Genomic DNA, 14,981 nt, shown 5'->3' on the forward strand with positions numbered 1-14,981 from the left:
TTTGATCTTTATTTTGTTGTATGATAAAATTAAAATATAGGCCGATTTTATTCTTACTTTATGGTATGGGAAGGTAAGATTATAAACAGATTTTATCCTTATTTTATGGAATGAGAAAGTTAGAGTGTAAACAAATTATATTGTTATTTTATGATATAATGAAGTTAAAATGTAGGGAGGTATGAAAAAATTAGAGTGTAAATCGATTTTTTATCCTTATTTTATGGTATAATGAGGTTAGAATGTATGATGGATTTTATTCTTATTTTATATTATGAAGAGGTTAGATTGTAAACACATTTTTTCCTAATTTTGTGATATGAGAAAGTTAGAGCGTAAACAAATTTTTTTTCTTATTTTGTGGTGTGATGAGGTTAGAGTACAGCATATTTTATCCTTATTATATGGTAAGAGGAAGTTGGAGTGTAAGCCAATTTTATCCTTATTTTGTGAGGAATTCATAAATTTATAAATTTGAATAATAATCTTAAATTAATAAAGGATAATAATTGGGTTTAAAATTAAATATTTAAAAAACTTTTACATATATATATATATATAAATCAATTACAATACTTAAGGAATATTGTGAGAAAGGTAAAATAATATTAGATTGAAAAATTTATAGTTTCTAATTAGGTTACTAGATTGTGCTCCCGCAAGTTAGGGGTTATTTTAATAACACCTAACTTGAAAAGTTGTTTTTGATGAGTGTATTAGCAAGTTGGTTCACGCTGTGGATATGTGTGTTCATGTATAAAATGAAAATTAATATCAATACGATTTGTAACATCATTTTTCATTTTTATGATTTATAATAAAGTATTTTTAAAAAGTTGATCCACAAAAATGTAGTACATTTTTTAATATTAAGTGATAAAATAGGAGAGGAAATCAAACATCAATATATAAAATAAAAAAACTTCAAATAATTGTAAGCTTTGTAATGTGTTAATTGAAAACGAAAATTTATAGATTTTATTACGTAAAAAAAATTCTTTAAAAAGAAAATTGAATATAAGAAAATGATCTCTCAAGGCAAGAAGTGGAAGATGGAAAATAAGGATAAGATATTACGTTATCTGTGACCTAAAAGTGGTTGGACAATTTGTATCTAAATTAAAAAGCCTATTTCTGACCTAAAATTGGATTTAATTACCTTATTTGTGACCTTGGAGAGACTCTTGCTTAATTTTGAGCCTGGGTCTAACATTAATTAATCCTAAATTACATTAGCAAGATTTAATTTTCCTTTAGGCGTTTTGATGGTAATTGATTTTTAGTAATTAACTTAAGCTCTACTTGTCTTAGAATGTACGGCATGTAAACATCATATAAGCTAATTAATTACATTTTAAAAAAAAAAACAGAATGAAGAGGCTTTTCCTGTAAAAAAAATAATTATATATATATAGATTAGGATTTAACTTATATACACTGCATTATAAATAATTTTTATTTTATCGAATGTATTTTCTTGATGTGGTTAATCTCACTTATTATGAATAATTACCTATATATGTAGTTATCTTGTACAAACCTGATAGTATAGGAAATTTTCTATATTATTAGTTTGATTAGAAGTTAAACAAGAATTAACATGACATAATTAATACATTTAATATTATAGTTCTCAAATGACAAAAACACATATTTTGCTTACGACGAAATATTTCTTTTTAGTCACCATAAAAAAAGGATTAGTTTTTTTCTTTTTAATCTTCTTAGGTAATACAGAAATTGACTACATAATCCACCATGAATAATTTGCGGTCCTCGTTTTACAATAATCGTTAACTTCATTTTAGTTGTTGAATTGACATATATGACTTACTTGGTATCAAGACGATGATGATGATAATTAATGATTGACCAACGAGGACGTTTGTGATGGACTGATAAGTATTTTTTTGTTCTTAGTTATAAATTTCGAGATTAAGTCATATTGGATACAAAGCCCGTTTTGTTAAAAGGAACTTTATCCTTAATGTGACACTTTCCGATACAAGGTCAAATTTAATTGAATCCAACTATAAATATTCATCATCAAGTAAAAAATAAAAAGAAGTTAATTGATACTCTTCTTCCTTTCTTTTTGGTTTTCCTCTACTTTTTTGCTCTTTCATCTTTTTCTTAAATAAGAAGTACAAAAGTTTTCTAATCCATGGTCCTTACGAAACACAAATTTAAATTAATCAAATTTTAAAATAAGTATCAAACCTCAAGAAAATTAATATAAACAATAAGGGTCGGAAACTAAGAAAAATAATATATTGGTTTTAATGTACTTTGAGCTATTGGTAATAAATTAACATCTATGCAATAATGGTGTAACTTTTTATATATATACTATCATGTCACCTAAAGAATAATCACCAATAATCATTTATAAAAAGTGCAATTAATTACTTTTAAAAAAAGAAGGTAAATTACATATTATTATAACAAATTAAAATCGCATGCATATAGGTAATGTAAAAATGTCTTACTATATCAAAATATTTAAATTAAGTCTTTCATATATATATATATATATATATTTATAGTAGTTGGCATCAAGTTGTTTCAATCATGCTCACAAATGCTCAATAGTTTAAACTAAAAATGATGTAATTGAAATGGACAAAAAGGGTTGAATAAGTTAGTCAAAGAGTTGTCATACTTAATTTCCAACGTTGCAATTATGGTTATTAATTAATCATATCCTATGACGCTAAAATCTCAACCTACATTAAAGCTTTTTTATTAATTAACGTTTAATTAATCTTCTTATCTACGTTTCCTATTAACATCGGTCAAGGAGGATTTATCTATATATCTACTCAGTCTTGAAGTTCTCAACAAATCAGGAGTTGACTATTTTATTTTTTTTACGTTTATGTTTTCGAATTTTTCATGGGTATATATACAAGATACCAACTAATATTTCCAAGAAACTAGTTTAAACAGGTACAAGAGCGACAGGAGATACAATGACTAAATGAATTATGACCAGCTCCCACTATAAGGGAAGAAGAGTAGAAACCGTTAGAGATCACCATCGTATTCGTCTTTACCTACGGAACATCTCTGAATTCTGGAACCAGACTATACAAAGTGGCATAGTAAGAGTAGTAACAGTATAAACAACACTTACTAGCGTAGGCATCATGGATCGATCTGAATCCACCACATAATACAAAGTAGACATTCAAAAGAAAACATGCAATATGAAAGTTATAGCACTCCAAGTCTCTACAAGTCTCTATCCACACCCTTTTTTCATCCCATGGATAATGCCCATAACTAATACACTTTGATCACAACTTCCTACCTCATCTCGCTGCCAACTCTACCATTAAACATTCGACCCTCTTGCCACTCTAAGGCTTCCCAAGCTTACCTTTTATGCCAACCTTGGATTCCAGCTTCCTACCTCATTCTGCTTCCAACTGTACCATTTAACATTCGATGTTCTTGTCACTCTAAGGCTTTCCAAGCCTATCTTTATACCACCCTAACGCTTCCCATCCTACCTGTTATGTCACCCTCGTATCATATTATAATCCAACCTTTCTGTCACATGGAGATTTTTCAAAACCAAGACCATTACTAACTCTAATAATCAACTTACTAATCTCTCTCAAGTTCTCATGCCAACTTCCTGGCCCTTGACCTATTTTAATAAATTAAACCACATGCAAGACTGTTACGAAACCACTTTGACTCAAATTTCTCTTATCAAATTTGTTCTAAACACTGAACAATCATAACCAATCTCAATATTTGAACTATACACCAGACCCAGGCATTATCTTGACTTAATAATCACGACTAAGCATATTAGATATCATTTCATTTATAATCACAACATAATATAGCCCAAACTCTCAGTCCTCACCCAGTATTGACATATATACACATGAAACATGTATCACGTGATAATGCACAAATCCATATCTAAGTCCAACTCACCCTTAAATTAATTCGGACCATTCAAGGATCTAACATGCACTCATCACATTATAAAAAGGTAAATTCGGCTCACTCATAGAACCACACATACATATATCCAGTCCTCTCCGGGAATTCACACACAAACGGTTAGTATATCAGTGCGGTATTCGAGTCAACCAGTATTAGTAATCATACCAGACGTAGTATTCAAGCTAACCATTAGTATTTATGTATCGATACCCGAGCCAACCAACAATCACAAATAATATGCACAATCACAATGAACAATAACACTTGAAACCATAAATAAAGTAATTAAACAAATTTATTGCATGAAATTATCAAAATGATATCATCACGTATCCTTCTTACGTTTTTCCCCATATGAAGTTCACAAGTGATATTAATAGTAGTAGACATACATCCATACATAAATTGAAAAAACACACACACATCACCTACCAGAATGTAATATCTAGCCAATCTCTGATCATTCTAAACTCGCCTACAATTCCCTTCCCATACAACACCCAGTCATACCATAGAACAACCATTATTAGCAAACACTACCGATCTAACCGCCTCCTTAGCCAAAAGATTAACCGTTCAGACTCTGTGCCTGTAGATCTATACATACAATCTCTGAGAATTCAAAAGATATAATAAAGTAAAAACGAGTCTAACTATTCAGCTTAAGAAACTAGCCTATCTAAGTGTCAAGCATCAACCGATGGACTTTGTCTATGAGGTTACGACTCCGTGAGACAAAACAGTGATGAACAAGTACCGAAATTTCTTAGGTTTTCACCTCTCTTGCGTTCTAATTTCTTCCCTCCATTGTCCCATGCTCTGCGTGCCTTTGGAGGGTTTTTGGAACAACCCTCGACTATTCCTTCTTTCAAAAAGCGGAAAGAAAATAAAAGAAGTTGCATTAATTAGGATCTGATTTTCCGTCATCCCACCATAGCAGTCGGCCGTGCAGGTGCTATGGCGAGCTGATGTCAACCCAACCATTTTCAAAACAAGTAAAATTCGTCGTGTTCTCAAATTTTTAAATTTAACACCGAATTTTCAGAATTTTGAAATTCCGCACAAAATGCCCTTAAATAATGACGGATCAAATTATTATTAGTGTCACCATTAGGGGTGCGCATCGGTCGGTTCGATTCGGTTTTAGGTGTTATTGGTTCGGTTTATCGGTTTTCGGTTTGTAAATACTTCAAACCGATAACCAAACCAATAACATATTTCTTATCGGTTTTTGGTTAATCGGTTTATGGTACTTAACGGTTCAGTTTCGGTTTAACCAATAAGAAAATACTCATAAATTATATACACGATAAAAAAAAATTCAAATAAAGCATATGATTTTTCAAGCATTTGGCAAGAAAGTAATAATCATAAAAGTAACAATCATTTTTCTTGCAAGTTTAGACACTAGACACATTCAAAGGAAAAAACGTGAAAGTAACAATTGTTTAACCATTAACAAAAAGTGTGAAAGTAACAATCGTTTAACCATTAACAATAAGACTAGTAAATTTAGTATAGTCTTATTGGGTTATCGGTTTAACCATTAACAAAAATTATAAAATTGGAAACCGAACCAATAACCCAATAAAAAAATTTGCAAAACCGTTTAAAAACCGTTAGCCCAATAACCCAATATCAATAAACCAATAGTGTTTTTTTCGGTTCGATTTATTGGTTAAATCGGTTTTTGCACACCCCTAGTCACCATGACTCTAGATTTGAGGTCATGACAATAATTTAATATTAAAATATGATATTTCAATATCCTCCCACTAATTGTAATTTGTAATATTAAAATAAGAAAATTCATCAATTTGATTAAAAGGGTACTATTATACATCATCTTTAATAAAATTATGCCTTCAACAAAATATAAGCGTACAAAAAATTGTTTCTTGCATATAAATGGAGGCCACATGCAGCTGTAAAAAGTACGTGCATATCAGATTCTCTTAATTAACACCAGATGTTGTCCACAAGACCACAACATTATATATGAAAGTTAAGTTGTCTAAATTGACTAAATTTCAGCTAGTACATGAACACATATACTTGGACTTTTTTTTATCTTTACTTATATATGAATGTCTCCAAAACATAATTTAACTTATTCACCGTTCAATGAAATTATCGAGATTCATTCATTTTAATCAAAGTACCCTTTTTAAATTTTTTGGAATACATTTTTATAATTTAATTTATTTACCATTGTATAGATTATCAATATTTCTTCATTTTAATCAAAAGTTCCGTTTTCAATTTTTTGGGAATTATTTTTTTAATTGAAAACATAATTTTTTTTAAATGAACGCACAAATCTAAATTTAGTTAAACTAAAATATAAATATCAGACACCAAACATAAATTAATTTTTTTTTATAGTGATTGTTTATAGTACTAGAATATAATCACTAAAAGATGTGGTGTAGTGGATGAGGTTGTTTATCCTTTGAAGATGAAAAAATTCTTGATAGAAAGTGCTTCCCCCAAATAAATTCCTACGCGACTTGAATCTGAATTAATCGAACTTCAATGCGAAAATCGAATTAAAATAAAAAAATCAAAAGGTACTAGACTATAATAGTTTCTTTAAATAAAGCTAAAGTCATGACTCATCATGACACATGAGACACCCGCACTTCACCAGCCGAGCCGTTGGAAATGCACATCGATATTTGATTATAAATCTAGTTATTATCAAATATTTAGTGATTTTTTAATATGAAAATAAAATTTAAATAAAATTATTGAATTCATATGAATTTATAATAAATCTAGTCATTATTAAATATTTAGTAAATTTTTAATATAAAAATAAAATTTAAATAAAATTATTAAATTTATATGAATTCGTAAATATAATGCTAGATTAGTCCCTACCTACGTGACAAAAATACCTTTGTTCCTTCTTTTTCTCTTTTTGGGGTTTGTTTTTATTTTGAAAGCAAAGGCTCTTTAGTTTCTTAAAATTATTAGTAGGGTATGCATGAAATGATTTATGATAATGAAGCACCCTTTCCTTAAAATTGAAGACAACTTTATTTTCTATTATTATAGCTATGGCCTTGTACGGGATATTTATAAGCAATATAATATAGTAAAAAGGATCTTTTTACGATAAAAGATGTATTTTATTTATTATTTTTGGATGTACAAAATTTATTATGGACTAGTAAAAATAGATGGATGAAAGTAATTGTTTCTTTCAAATTTATCCCTATATATTTAGGTAAGTGGAATTTTATATATGTAACCAAGAAGCTACTACTTCTTTTGTCTCAATTATGTGCCATTTTTTATTTTTCGAGATTTAAACTATATAAATTTTGATGGACATTTTAAAATGTATTTATTTTATCATATTGACATGAGAAAAAAATACAATTTATAGTAATATAGTTTTTAAATATCTAAATTATAATTTCAAATATTGAGTTAATTTAATTCAATTTAATTTTAAAAATTAATCAAAACAACTATCAATTTTTTTTCAAAAAAAAAGCCACATAAATTAAAATGAATAAAGTATATTAACTAGATATTATTTAACTGTATGATTAAATTGATAAAAAAAAAATATCTTATTTTTAGGGAATGAATAATGTTTTGCAACAAAATTTAAAGTGACAGAAAAATAAATTGTAATCACAAATAAAATATGAAGAAACATAACGTTTTTGATAAATCAATAGTGCGGGTACAATTCTGTTTCTCATAATCGGTCAGTAGCGTATTTATCGAACTATGACGACTTGGATTTGATTTTTAAAAAAAAAATATTCTATGAATTTGCAGAATATTTGACATGTCAATATAATACATTTTATATAGGCATAAACTAGGGTTTGAGGTTGAGTAGCCTCCAAAAATCCTAGTTGAACACAACTTATAAAGTCCTAACTCGAATTGAACACATCGTGGTAGAGTCCTACAAAATTTTAATATCTACAAATAAATTTCTTAAAAGACGCACCTTGATGCTTAAAACACTCTTAATAAGTAATATCGACCAGAAGAGGGATTAAGTTTAAGCATGCCGACAGTCAAGGGGGAGCCAATTAAGTTATCTGATCTTCAAAAAATTATATTATATTATATATATATATATATATATATATATATATATATATATATATAAAGATATCTTGAATTTTCTTAATTTTTTTGTATATTTAAATTTTTATATTTTAAATTTTTAAATAAAAATTCTAATGGAAAACAGGTTAATTAAGCATTCGAAAATAAAGAAAATGGTGTAGTCATCAGGAGACTTTTGAGGCATAAAACAAGGTCCAAATCAGGTCGTCTGCTCTACTTTATGGTTTTCCGAAACACCCTTGATTTTGGGAAGCATTGATATTCACATATTGTTTTATATTGTTTTAGTCGAACTTTAAGGTAGATATCAAACTACGAAATAATGATTAAAAAAAATAAAATTGCATCCTATTTTTCATATTTTATATGTCCGATATGTTATAGTTATTGTATTTAGTTAGTTTTAATTTATGTAATATTATTTTCTTTTATTAGTCCATTTAAAAAAAAACATTTCAATACTTGAAAACATTTAACTATAGATTTTTCATTTTACTAATAATAAGAAGTTTTTATAATCACACAAATATAAGATTCAAAAATCTTATTAATTATACAAATTAGTCTACTGGTGATGCATATATTTAGAAACTCTAATTAGTTTTGATAATGTTTACCATAGTTTTGTTTTAATAGCGGAGACAATCACACGTAATAATAGATCACGATTCACGATTATATTAGAAATTGAAGAGTTGATTTAACAAAATGTGTCCTGTCTCATTTTTTTGTTGTCTTTTTTTCCCCCCCAAAATGTGCTGGTATTCTACATTGATAGAAGAAACTTAATTTGTTTCCATGACAACTCATAAGAATGAGGAAAATTTATGCAATGAAAATTTTCTTATAGTGATTGACAACTATTTAAGGGAAAAGATTCAAATGTATTATCTAACTTTGATAAAAGGCTTATTTATGCTATTTGTTAAAAGTTTGGTTTATCTATGACATTTCTGTTTGAGAAAAGGTTCATCCATTTGTAACTTCTTTTTTAAAATTTTCATGATTTGAAATTCAAATTGTGGTTATAAAAATAAGAATATATTAAAATTATTGAGATTAAACGGGTCAAATTGGGTGGGTCAAGATCCAATTTGGTTTAAGCCCATTTGAGCCCAAAGTAAACTTGGGCGGGTCTATTTCAACCCATTTTAATATCTTCAATTTCAACACAACCCGAACATTTGACACATCTAATTACATGTGTCTTATAAATTATTTTGATTAGTATCACTAGGAAAAAGAGTGATGTTTACAATATATTTTACAAATGTATTGGGTCTATAGTATAAATGTATTACAAGTGTGTTACCTAAATTATTTTAGTTGATATGACTAAAAAAGGAGTGAAGTTTGCAATATGTATTATAAATGTATTATTCATAATTTTAATACAATTATGAAACATATCTGATATAACTTTAATACAATTGAGATACAATTCCGTAAACTTTATCTTTTTCGAGCTTCAATCTAATATTTCTCTTAAAATCAATTCTAAATTTAACGAAACCCTCTTAAAATTGAGATATAAACTCCTAACAATATTTTCAATTATTTGTAGGAACAACCTATCCAAACTAATCACAAATTCGTAAAACTCAAATTATGAATTAAAAATTTGAAGCTTTATAATGATCATCAATGGTGAACTCTTGCTTCTGTAATTTTAGAGATTTGAAATTCCTACTTGAGCACACGATTTTGTCCAATTTTTCGATCTTGATGTCCTCTTCTCGTTGTATTTTTGGGTGAAAATCGCGAAATATGGATAGACAACATTTCGCTATACAATTTTTTAATTAAAAAAAATTGCTATATTAGTTAGAAATATTATATTGCCATAGATGATTAATATTTTCTTATTATAGCATATCTATGTCATTTACCCTATTGCAAAGTAGAATGTATCAAATTAATTAGCTCCTAAACTAATGAAATTTATATAGAGCGCGCTCCATAACAAACATAAATATGTATATTTCGCTATACATATACAAAAGAAAGCAGTTGTATAATTTCGCTATATATATACAAAAGAAAACAGTGGTATAATCTGCTTTGGTATACATATACAAAAGATCAATTGTATAATATGTGTTTGTATAAAGTGAGAAAGAGAGAAAGACAAAAGAAAACTGGGTAGGGGAAGATCGTATTTGTATAATCATAAGTGTATAGGACAAAAATATATGCATTTGTATTTGTATATACAATTTTCTCTCACTTTATACAAACACAAACACAAACACAATGTATACATTTGTGTTTGTATAAAGTGAGAGAGGCGAGTGAGCGAGCGAGATCTGGGAGAGGGGAGAGAGGGGAACGAAAATATATGTATATATACAATTTTCTCTCGCTTTATACAAACACAAGCACATTTTATACATTTTCGTTTTTGTATAAAGTGAGAGAGGCGAGTGAGCGAGCGAGATCTGGGAGAGGGGAGAGAGGAAAACGAAAATATATGTATATATACAATTTTCTCTCGATTTATACAAACACAAACACATTTTATACATTTGCGTTTGTATAAAAAGCGAGAGAGGCGAGGGAGAGAACGAGAGTGGCGAGCGAGATTCACCAGGAGAGAGGCGAAATAGCAACATTTTGCTATGAGGTACAATTAAATCAAACTATATTTATAGCATTTAATTTGAATTAATAGTTTGCTATTATAAACAACTTTTCTATTTATATAAGCTTCCCTAATTTTTCCGAGGTACTATCCTATTTGGGCTCTTGATTCCTTGGTAGAAATATTGGACTTGGAACTTGGGCCGAAGACCTGCTATAAAATTGGGCCGATTCTCAATGGAAAATGCTACAAGTGTTACACTCATTATTTCTAGGAAATGTTTTTTATTAGGGAAAATTGTATATAATAGCAAACTATTAATTCAAATTAAATGTTATAACCATAGTTTGATGTAATTGTACCCCATAGCAAACTGTTGCTATTTCGCCTCTCTCTTGGTGAATCTCGCTCGCCACTCTCGTTCTCTCCCTCGCCTCTCTTGCTTTTTATACAAACGCAAATGTATAAAATTTCTTTGTGTTTGTATAAAGCGAGAGAAAATTGTATTTATACATATATTTTCGTTTCCCTCTCTCCCCTCTCCCAGATCTCGCTCGCCACTCTCCCAAATCTCGCTCGTTCACTCTCCTCTCTCACTTTATACAAAAACGCAAATGTATAAAATGCGTTTGTGTTTGTATAAAGCGAGAGAAAATTGTATATATACATATATTTTCGTTCCGCTCTCTCCCCTCTCCCAGATCTCGCTCGCTCACTCGCCTCTCTCACTTTATACAAACACAAATGTATACATTGCGTTTGTGTTTGTATAAAGTGAGAGAAAATTGTATATACAAATACAAATGCATATATTTTCGTCCTATACACTTATGATTATACAAATATGATCTTCCCCTGCCCAATTTTCTTTTGTCTTTCTCTCTTTCTCGTTTTATACAAACACAAATTATACAATTGATCTTTTGTATATGTATACCAAAGCAAATTATACAACTGCTTTCTTTTGTATATGTATAGTGAAATTATACAACTACTTTCTTTTGTATATGTATAGGGAAATATACATATTTATGTTTGCTATGAAGCGCAATTATGCAAACTATAGTTATAGCATACAAATATGATTTTTATGTTTGTTGTATGTGAAAGTTGATCTTTTTATTACAATGGTTTTTAACACATTTGACCGGTTAAGTGGCTAAGGTTCTTTTCTTGTCATTTTTATAAGTGAAAATTTTATAATTGACATCTATAGGACTAATATTATAAATTATAACACTATTCTTTAACTTTCAAGTTATAGTAATAAATAATTACATGTTATAACATTTTACTAAATTAAAAAAATATTTAAAAGCAATAAAAATCAATTAGTTTGAAAAAATAAATAAATTAAAAACAAATTTTGAGTAAAAAATAATTTGAAAATATTAATGATAATTAATAGAAGGCATAAAAATAGGAGTCCTAACAAAATAGAATATTTGTTTTCCTTGTTTAGCTCAAGACAATTATTTCAAATAGATTTATTTTTAAAAAAAATTCGACAATTTCTCTCTCTTCTCAATATTCTCTCTTGTCTAATTCGTTCAAACAGATTTCTTAGTCATCACTCTCTTCAAATTCGAATTTGTTTTTATACAATAAATAATCATTTTCTTGTAATGGACAGTTTCTTATCAATATAAATAAAGCATGGTGATTTATGGGATCTTTCAGGTTAGTGTTTTTTCCAACAAAATTTTATAATTGATTGCAAAAAATTGGGTTTTTTAAAAATGTATATTGTTGTTAGTTTTTGGTATGAACCATTTTTCATTTTTTGGTATGTTTTTGGTTTTAAAAATTATATAAAATTTGTTTGAAATTAGTATACTAAAGGTATCAGACATGTATAGAAATTGATAATGTTTTTGGTATGATTCTGGTGTGACTGAACTTTATTTTTTGGCATTATATTGGAATGAATTTGGGCATAATAATGGAATGAATTTGATATACTGTTTATTTAATAAATGACAATTACTAGTTAGAAATGCTATAATTTTTGTATTCTTTTGGCATGAATCTGATATGAATCAGTGATGACTTTTGGCATGAAGTAAGTGATACGCTCAAATTACACCTCCCTAAAGAAGTATAAGCGATCGTTATCAAGTAAAGAACCCAACTTGGAGGTTGGGGTCGATCCCACGAGGAATATGGTTTAGGCTTAACTTTAACCCACGATTATGTTTTAGTCAACGTACTTCCGAAATAAATAATTAAAGGGGGGGGGGGGGGATTTGTGAAACAAATTATGGAAATTATGTGAACAATCAGTGAACAAGATTCAAACTTTAGTTGTTATCAAGATGAGAGAGAAACTAGGGTGTACAGGTTCCCCATAAGCTCATAACGCGATAATCCTAGTAATAAAAATCCTTTCCTAGTGTATTACATGCAAAGTGATAAGTTAGGTATCTCTAATTCCTTGGTTCGGCAACTAAAGAATTTCACCCCGCACATTGGTCTGGCTACGCGTGTATAATTTACTAACCCTTACCTTTACCTCATATTAGACATCACATCGATGTATTGCTTAGTTTGCACCTTCGCACCAATCGACATTAGACTATTAGATAGTATCACACTAAATCTATGTTGATAATTCTTTTCTTATTAACTACCTCCTTGGTCCGACAAGTAGCAACAAGGCGAGTTCTAACGTGTGCACTCGTAAAAAAGACTTCTAAACGAAAGAATTATCAATGCATGCAACAACACTATTCAAGAATTGCTTAGTTACTATTCATACTTTGTTAATCATTCATGGTTCCCACAACCCTAGTTGTGGATATAGTTACTCATATTAACAAGAACACAATTCATATTTTTAGAAGAAGAAATCATGAACTTACGTAATGAGAATGATAAACCCAGAATTTCAACTTGAATTTCCAAACCAAAAGCTTCAAAACGAACTTAGGAGATTAAGAATTGCTAAAGTTGCAAGTTAATCTCCAAAGTCAAGAACTAGAATAAAAGTAATAATGTATAACCCCAAATAATGAGGTTTACATGCCCTATATATAGAAAAACAAGTCCTAACTAAAAAGGAAACGAAATAAGAAAATAATGTTTCAGGACGCATCTTCGATCTACGACACTGACCTATGGACCGTGGATTGATCTACGGTCCGTAGGTGGCTCAGGACTTAGGCAATTTTCCAATCTTCAAAATCTCCACTTCTCTGAATCAATCGACGGATCCACAGTACGAACCGTGGATTGATCTACGGTTCGTGGATCCTCCTCCGTAGTTCCATACTTAGAATCTTCAAAATCAGGTACTGGAACCCCTGTGAATGATTTGACGGAACAACAGTACGGCCCGTAGGTCGATCTACGGTCCGTGGTTTGCAACCATGGTTCCACACTTAGTCAAGAATTCCCTAATTTTCCTTCAAGCCTTGCCTGTCCATCTACGGTCGCCATCTACGGAGCGTGAATGGACCTACGGTCCATAGATCACCTCCATAGATGCCCTTTTCTGTACATCCTTCAGCTGTGTCTCTCAGTTTCCACGTTTGAACATATTTCCTGCAAACATGACAAAAATGCATTAAAACCAATACAAAATGGCACTAGACACACACAACTCTTTAAGTGAAATGTATTAGAAATACCGTAAACCCAGGGTATATCAACACCCTCAACTTAAATTCGTTGTTTGTCCTCAAGCGACGCACTAAGACTCTAAACGACACTTATATAGAATCAATCAATTCAAGCACAAGCAATCACATGGCTCTCTACTCCGACCCTCTTTTTGGGTGTAAATCTTTTCTCTCAGACTCAACAAGCTAACTTGTGCGGATCAAAACATGACAAAGATCGACCAATCAACACACAACATACACTGTTTTACTATCACCAAGGTACCAACTTTCCGACAATGTAACCAGTGCCCTTACTTCAAACAAAATCCTTTTTTTTCACAATGAATATGATTTTGAGTACAAGGATTCATTCAACACTCACACTCAGAAGTAACTTCAAGTACAGTTAGTGCTCAATACCATAGGCTTGCCCTTATTTTCATTGCTTAGACTCTCCAAATTAGTTTCTAGGATCACTATAGGACTTTCTTGGCTTGTAACGTAGGCTAAGGGTCAGGTGTGGTACATTTGGGTACTCTTTAGTGACTTTCTGCCCTCCTTGACAATTCATTAGGCTTTCTACCTCTTTTTGCCCTATTTTTGACATCCTACCGTTTTACCTTCTTTCCCTTGATTCACTTCAACCATGGATGTGACTTTAGACTTTGTAGCTCTTTATTTTTCACTTTCTTCTTTTCTTTAGCTTTCAACAAGTCATATCCTTTCCCCTC

At 29.8% G+C, this 14,981-nt stretch overlaps 1 protein-coding gene across 1 annotated transcript in view; it reads right to left on the minus strand.

The window, feature by feature from the left end:
• The window catches only part of LOC125810235 (red chlorophyll catabolite reductase, chloroplastic), a 1,038,333-nt gene that overhangs the window by 891,799 nt on the left and 131,553 nt on the right, over window positions 1-14,981 (minus strand). The window lies entirely within an intron of this gene.

Source organism: Solanum verrucosum, unplaced genomic scaffold (assembly GCF_900185275.1).
Source record: "Solanum verrucosum unplaced genomic scaffold, falcon-dt-bn FXZP01000038.1, whole genome shotgun sequence".
NCBI lineage: Eukaryota > Viridiplantae > Streptophyta > Magnoliopsida > Solanales > Solanaceae > Solanum > Solanum verrucosum.